Source organism: Porites lutea, chromosome 7, assembly GCF_958299795.1.
Source record: "Porites lutea chromosome 7, jaPorLute2.1, whole genome shotgun sequence".
NCBI lineage: Eukaryota > Metazoa > Cnidaria > Anthozoa > Scleractinia > Poritidae > Porites > Porites lutea.
In genome coordinates, this window is record NC_133207.1 from 18,681,319 (window position 1) to 18,688,173 (window position 6,855).

At 39.9% G+C, this 6,855-nt stretch overlaps 1 protein-coding gene and 1 long non-coding RNA gene across 2 annotated transcripts in view; one reads left to right on the plus strand and one right to left on the minus strand.

The window, feature by feature from the left end:
• Positions 1–404: 404 nt before the first annotated feature.
• On the minus strand, positions 405–2,116 carry LOC140944907 (uncharacterized). The gene is made up of 2 exons (XR_012166702.1): positions 1,788–2,116; positions 405–1,278 (listed from the first exon to the last, which is right to left on the minus strand). It is a non-coding gene; the product is annotated as an uncharacterized lncRNA (long non-coding RNA).
• A 2,877-nt stretch (positions 2,117–4,993) lies between these two features.
• Positions 4,994–6,855, plus strand: part of LOC140944903 (short transient receptor potential channel 4-like) — a 35,752-nt gene continuing 33,890 nt past the window's right edge. Inside the window, exon 1 of the mRNA XM_073394009.1 lies at positions 4,994–5,398. The gene's annotated coding sequence lies outside the window, so the exon portion shown is untranslated. The remainder of the gene's footprint in view (positions 5,399–6,855) is intronic.

Consider the following 6,855-nt stretch of genomic DNA (forward strand, 5'->3'; position numbering starts at 1 on the left):
AATTGCGTGATGGCATGATGCGGGAAAGGGTCCAATTTTGCCGGTGCGCTCATATTTTGAAAGACGGCGGCGTTACCCTTGCCGATTATGGTGTAAGGAAAATGTTTTGGCAGTTTATTAAGAAGTGAGCTCTCTTTTTCTGATTTGAATTCCTCTCCTTTTCTGTTGCTTGTTATTTACTGCTTTAGTCACATTTTAAAATGTTCCATTGTCAGAAACTAACATGTATCTCTGTGAAGGCTTCGGGCTGATTATATTGATTGAGTTGGCCAACCGTGTTAGAGTCTTAATAGCCAGTGGATTCGCCGACATTTCACTAGACAAATTGTAGTGAAATGTTATGGAGAAACATATTTTGTTCTGCTCAAACAATCTAACGGTGCAATGCATAGGAACTGAATATATACAGAAACATTAGTTAACTTTTATTGCCTCAAGATTCTTAGCCAGAGAATTTTGATATCCTTGTGCAGGGAGCAGTAACTTAAACTGAAAACTATCATTGAATATCTTAATACAGAATTCAACTAGCTTGTAAGGCAGCCGTTGAAAGGAAAAAAAGAAGGGGAGTGTGAAAGCTCGCGCGCGAGAGCACAAAAAAAGTGCGCGCTTTCTCTTTCCTCGGGTGCCGATCGCGTTTTCGCGCACGTTATTCCCCTCTTTCCCTTTTCTTTCAATCGTCTGTCACGCAGGTTAAAAGTCGACAAGATCTTGAAAATCTAGCTACGCTCCTTTTCCTGTAAAACACATCTTGTTACAGACTATGCAACGGTAAAGCTTAATGCGAATAGGAAACATTGCTGTCTAGGCTATGCTTACAAAAGACTTAAGTTAATTAATAACAAAGTTGACAAAAAGAAGTCTGTCGAAAAAGTCACAGGTAAGCGAGATCCACGAGATAACTCATACATCCGTTTCTTTAACTTCATTGCTTCTCGCGGAATGTTCATTACGCTAGGGAGGAAAATCGTCGGACCCCAGAAGGTCGTCGTTGTAATAGAGAGTCGTACCGCTATCTGCAACCTTCCTTATAAGCACCTTCTGCTTATCATGTGGTAGTTGCCATTTTTGGACAGATTTATCTCTTTTACTAATATTACAGCATCTGCGTTCCTTATCCTTGCTGATGAATTCCCTGGCTTTTTTGTATGGGGCTTCTGACGGAGGAATCTTTCCTTCGTTGTCGCAGTTAGTGGGTTCATGACTTTTTCGGGTATCATACCCATGACCCATAGCCTCTTCTTCAGACATGGTGATCGAACGTCGAGTTTTAACGACCTTCAAAATACACATAAAGTAATTGCTCAACCACACTAGCAGGGCTTGTACTCAAAGATGCGTAGGTATTATTAAAAACTGAAACAATATTTTAGCTAAATATACATCTTCAAGCACGTACTTTATTTCTCTCCAATTGATGCAGAACTGCTCTCAAAGTGCTCAATAGGAAGACTAGATAAGAATACCAGAAGTAAAATGTTTTATCAACTGAAGAACTGACTAATCATATCTTCAGTTGATAAAACATTGTACTTCTGTTCTCCCTAAACAGACTACATATATCAATCTTATGCTGGAAAATGTGTGGTCAAGGTTAAACCGAATTATAGAAATGAGAGAAAGGATAGTGACCGGAGCTTCTGTCAGGGTCTGCGAATGTCGATTTCGTAGCGCGTTGTGCGTGGTAACCTTACTTAAACGAGGGCAGCTCAACCACAACGTGACAACGACGACGGAATGCCGTAGTTGACAAGATCCCTAGATAACAAGAGCTTATAAAAGCCTACCTGGATCTTGTTCTCTTGCTAAGAGCGTCAAGCCCCTGCAAACCTCCCTTTTAGAAAGAACGCCTTGTGATGGTTTAGAGAGCCGTTCTGCTGCGCTTCAAACCGACGAAATGTCTGATTTTATACACCAATTACGGTCAAGATACTTAAATTACTCGATTTCCAAGACCGGAATTCGTAACTTTCCCAGAAGACTCGGAAATTTGATTTTCCGCGAAAGCTTTCAGACTGGTTGTAATCATAGACTAGTTAGACTTTTTTTTTTTTAAACTTCACTTTTTAATTTCTTAATGAGGGGAAGGTTACGAAAACATTTAAGATATAGGTCACTCAGATGATCATTCACATTCTGGGTGGGATTCATGGGGGCTGAAAATTAAATGCTCGGAACTAAACCCTATAAAACCAAATGGAGATATGGGATTGGCTGAAGCTTCATTTGAAGCCTAAAAGATGTCATTCTAAACAAACAGCCAAATAAAAGCTATAATTTCAATTCCGATACAGTAATCAGTCATTAAATACTTCTCTTTTTCTTTGTCTTCTTTTTCCTTTCTTTCTTCTTCTTCCTTTATTCCTTGAAGTTCAGCCCTAAGCAATACCTTAAAGTGATGTTAAACGAGACGATTCGCAACGACGATTTTTAGCGCAACACAGCATTGCAACATTGTTGCGACATTGTTTCCAATAGTTACAACATTGTTCCAATATTGCAGCGCCGTGTTGCACTATAAGAATCGTCGTCGCCAATTTAAAGCTTAAAAATATCGGCATTCCATCCTGATCACCTGAAAGTGGTACCAGAATTTGCAGTTTACACCCCCTAAATGTGACAATGGACCCGGAGGGGGCACTTAACAAAGTTTTATCCTGAGGGGGGGGGGGGAGGGGGGTGAGGGGGGGCGGTACCCCTTTCGTATACCTTCCACTCATGGTACCCCTTCACATACCTAGTTTAGTTTTGATTGCATGCCTTTCGAGTGCTATAAATTTACTTTGTACTGTCTTATAAATACAAGTAAATCACAAAAGCAGAACATTTTCTCGACTTTTTCACAGCCATAGAATGCATCTGTTAGCCCTTTTGGGCCTTTTTACAGAACGAAATGACAGATTTTACCACCCTTTCATACACATCATCTGGTGAAATGCCTTTCCTTTCATAAACCCAGGAAACGTGAAAAAGTTAACCCTTTCGGGCGTAACATCCTCGTAGAGACCATTATAGAGAGCACCCCCCCCCCCCCCCCCCCCTTTCGGGCAACGGGCATCGCCATCACTTTCTTACGAGAGTCCGCTGTCCCCGGATCCGTCCGATCACGCGCAAGTGAATGCAGAAAACATTACGGCCGGGATTGTATTGCTCAATACCTTCAATCTGAGCAATCATATCATAGGAATCAGAGGATTTCATCGCCATCCACGGAGTAGGTCAGAAGTTAGTACCACCTAGCTTGTGCGGCATAATGAACAGTCTCACATGTGCTGCTCAGTAGCTTTCATAATATTTATGAATAGTCAAATGATCGGGATTCCATCTACAGACCTACAGTCTCAGATAAAAATAAGTAAGTATTTTACTTCCGGCCAGTCTTCTCGTCCTCCCAATGTTGTTTACCGCAATTAACTTACCAAATCGTGCACACTAACATTGGGAGGGCATTTAGAATACAGTCAGTAAAGTGTCCCGACAACTTTGACTGAAAACAATTTACTCGATTCCACAGTTAAGTTTCTATTTATGCCCCATGGTTAAATGCAACGTTTTTCGTTTGTACTTCACTTTGAAAAAGAAAAAGGTTTTTGTTATAGGTTTTTTGTCACGTTGGTTCAAAGAAAGCAGTTTCGCGTCTGGATTGATTAAAGCACGCAGCAACAGTAAAGTTGAATTATTTGTGTTTTTTTTTTTCTTACTTTATATACTATCAGTTATTTAAAGGCTGAGCCACAGCACTCGGCTATTAGCAAAACGGAAATGAACTATGAGAATTTTGTTTTGTATTAAAAAAACCTTTATTAAGAAATTACCCAACGCGTTTGCCACTTAAATTTTACAGGTTAAATGTGCATGCGTTGGCTATCACTTAAGACAGCACGTCTATTTAGTTGACATAAAGTAAATCATATTTTTAAATATTTAAGAATAATTAAAAGTAAATTAAATTAAAAGTCAGAGTCACACACAAGCGAAGTCTTTGAATAATACTGAACTCGTTTGACTATAATGAAATCTATCGCTGCCGATGAATGGAATAAAAAGAAAAATGCTGAAATGACTTGTTTGTTATGACCAAGTACAATAACTGTTACTGTGATTCAGCGTGCTAACCAGGAAATTCCTCAGAGCCCAAGAGGTCATCATGGTAGTAGAAAGTTGTACCGCTTTCCCCCATAGCAGCCTTCCTTAAGAACACCTTGGACCGTTCTCGCGGAAGATGCCATCGTTGGACCGAATTATCTCTTCCAACATTACAGCAGTTACGTTTGGTGTCTTCACTGATGAAATGTCTGGCTTCTCTGTACGGATCGTCCTCTGTACTGTTTTTAACCAAAGTACAGTTGGAGGGCCTGTAATCTCTCAGTTTGTCAGTACCAGAAGAATAACTGGTGCCCATAGCTTTAGGATGATTGGAGTGCTGTCCAGATTCAGTATCTGTGACTGATTCACCGGTACAAATTGGATCCCGCTAGATGAACACAACACGGTGTATATATTATTCAGTCTCTTGTCAAATGGAGGTCTCGTCTGTATTTTTGTGGCAGAAAAAAAATAACACAAGTGAAGATTAAAGTAAAAAAGCGGAACTTATATATTACGTACTCGCTTCTTTCCGTGAAAAACCGGAATGATTTGCGTTGTCTTCATGCGTTTAACCATGCTTTGTAATCATGAAAGCTTGTGAATTTCTGTCGTAGTAAAGTAAAGTTATGATTTATCTATGAGTGTCTCACTCCCCAGGCCAATTTTAAGCAAAAGGTAAACAACAACTACTACAGCAACTAACTAACTACTACGAAGACAACGACAAAGTCGTTTGTCCGCGGTAGGAGTCCCAAACAGTCTTATTTTAAAATGCTCCCACCCCACCAATGCCATGTGCTTCATTTTTAATTTAGCTAGCTGTAATTCTTCAGCTCCAGTATTACTTGAGAAGAGCGTAATTCTTAAAATGAATAAGTCAAATTTAAAACATTAACTTTGATAACCTAAAGATGATAAGTCAATATAAGCACATGTATAACTTAACCAAGAGGACTGTCATATTTGACCTCGTTTTTTTTAGACCACAAAGGGACGACGTCCTTGACCCAACGATTGTTTGTCTGCCCATGCAGTTTATCACGTAAACTTTGAAAAGGTGAACGTCCTCTGTTTTCCACGAAAGACCGGATGATTTGTTTCCCGAGAAAGATTGTAAAATAGCTGGATTTGATCACGTAAATTCCATGAAATGTCGCGGATTTATTGTTTTTCTGCTGCTGTCGAGTTTGGTAACCCCGATCCTCATGTGTCGATGTCTTAAAGAGAGATGGTAAATAGGGACGTCCCTTATACTGAATTATAGCTAAGAGCTCGTGGTAAACTGTTGTCTTCTACGATAACAACGAAGGTATTTTGATATATTATTTATATTGAACGGAGTGCCGAGCTCTACAACATTGAACCCTGACAAATTTTCGGTTTTTATCTCAACGTAATTTTGACGCAACTGGTAGCGTGAGGGCTAGAGTATGCATGTCATGTATGCAAGCATTCACGTTTAGACTAGACAGATTTTTCCTTCCCGATCATTGTGCAAAGAAATATGCGAATCTGTGACAGTTATAACTTCAAGCGTTTACCTCGCTGTAGACATTGTGAAGTCCCATTTTAGTAAAAGGCTTAGCACCTACCCCTTTCTTGACTGGAGTTCCCCCGTTCAGAGTGACAAATACCTATGAAGGCACATTTGGGAAGTATTTCCGAAAGAATGAACGACCGCATTGTTGTGATTCTGTGAATTCAAAGTGTTTGACATACATGGACATATGATACAGAGAGGTCAGCGCCGCCTTCTTATTTAGCATTACCTCCATCCTTAGCCTTTAACTTTTCCTAGAAAAACAGGATTTTCACTAAGAATTTTAGTAGCAAGAGAAAGGTGTAACGTTACAGGAGCATATTTTGAAAGAGGCTCCGTGTCTGAATAAAAAATAGTCATAGGCTACCGAGCATTTGCCGGAGGATTTTGCGTAGTTAACGGAGAATTCTCTGATCTCCTATGTCTGATGAACACCGCCCTGAAAAATCTGCAATTTAGTGGCCTTCTTTAGTCAGCAAAGCCAAGGAAACACGTAGTATATAAAAAACAGTGGATAGTATTTTCGTGCGCACTGAAGTGGCTTCTCAAACTAGAGATATCTAGGGCTATTCACCTCCGAGCGAAGCCAAACTTCGCCGCTCGTTGACTGTCCAACTAAGGCCTTCTCCACTTAGGTGAGCAAGACCCGGCCGATACAGTGGGGGTTCATTGGGCTGAAGACTGTGTGATTACCGGCAGTGTTATTATTAAAATATTTTGGGAAGTACAGATCGTACGCTAACTACTTTTTTTTACCGGCTTGTGTGTGTCGCTTCTCCTAACCCGTGGAATGGAATGGAGAAAGCTGAGTTTTGAACCGAAAAACGATTTGCATTATTTTTAACTGGGACATCGGCAACGATGATTCCCGTCCCCCATCCCTCTGCCACTCAGTATAGCATGACACTAGTACTAACGTGACTAATATGATCTAACCTGAAATTCCAAAAAATTATATTGGCGTTCTCCTCTTTTTGAATACGACAGGGACAATTTTGGTGTTTTAAATACTTTTTTAACAGTACTCTTCTGTTCCTTAACACTCAAAAAGCAAATTAAGTTTCAGTTTTATTTCTGTCGGATTTTGCATTTAAAGCCCCTCTAACTATCCAAGTGAATATGTCTTTATTTGACGGGGCGATCTACAAGTAAAAATTCTTTTCTTGTACGGGGAGACTTTTTCACGCAGGAGAGAATTGACCACTACTGAAAAAGCCATAACATTC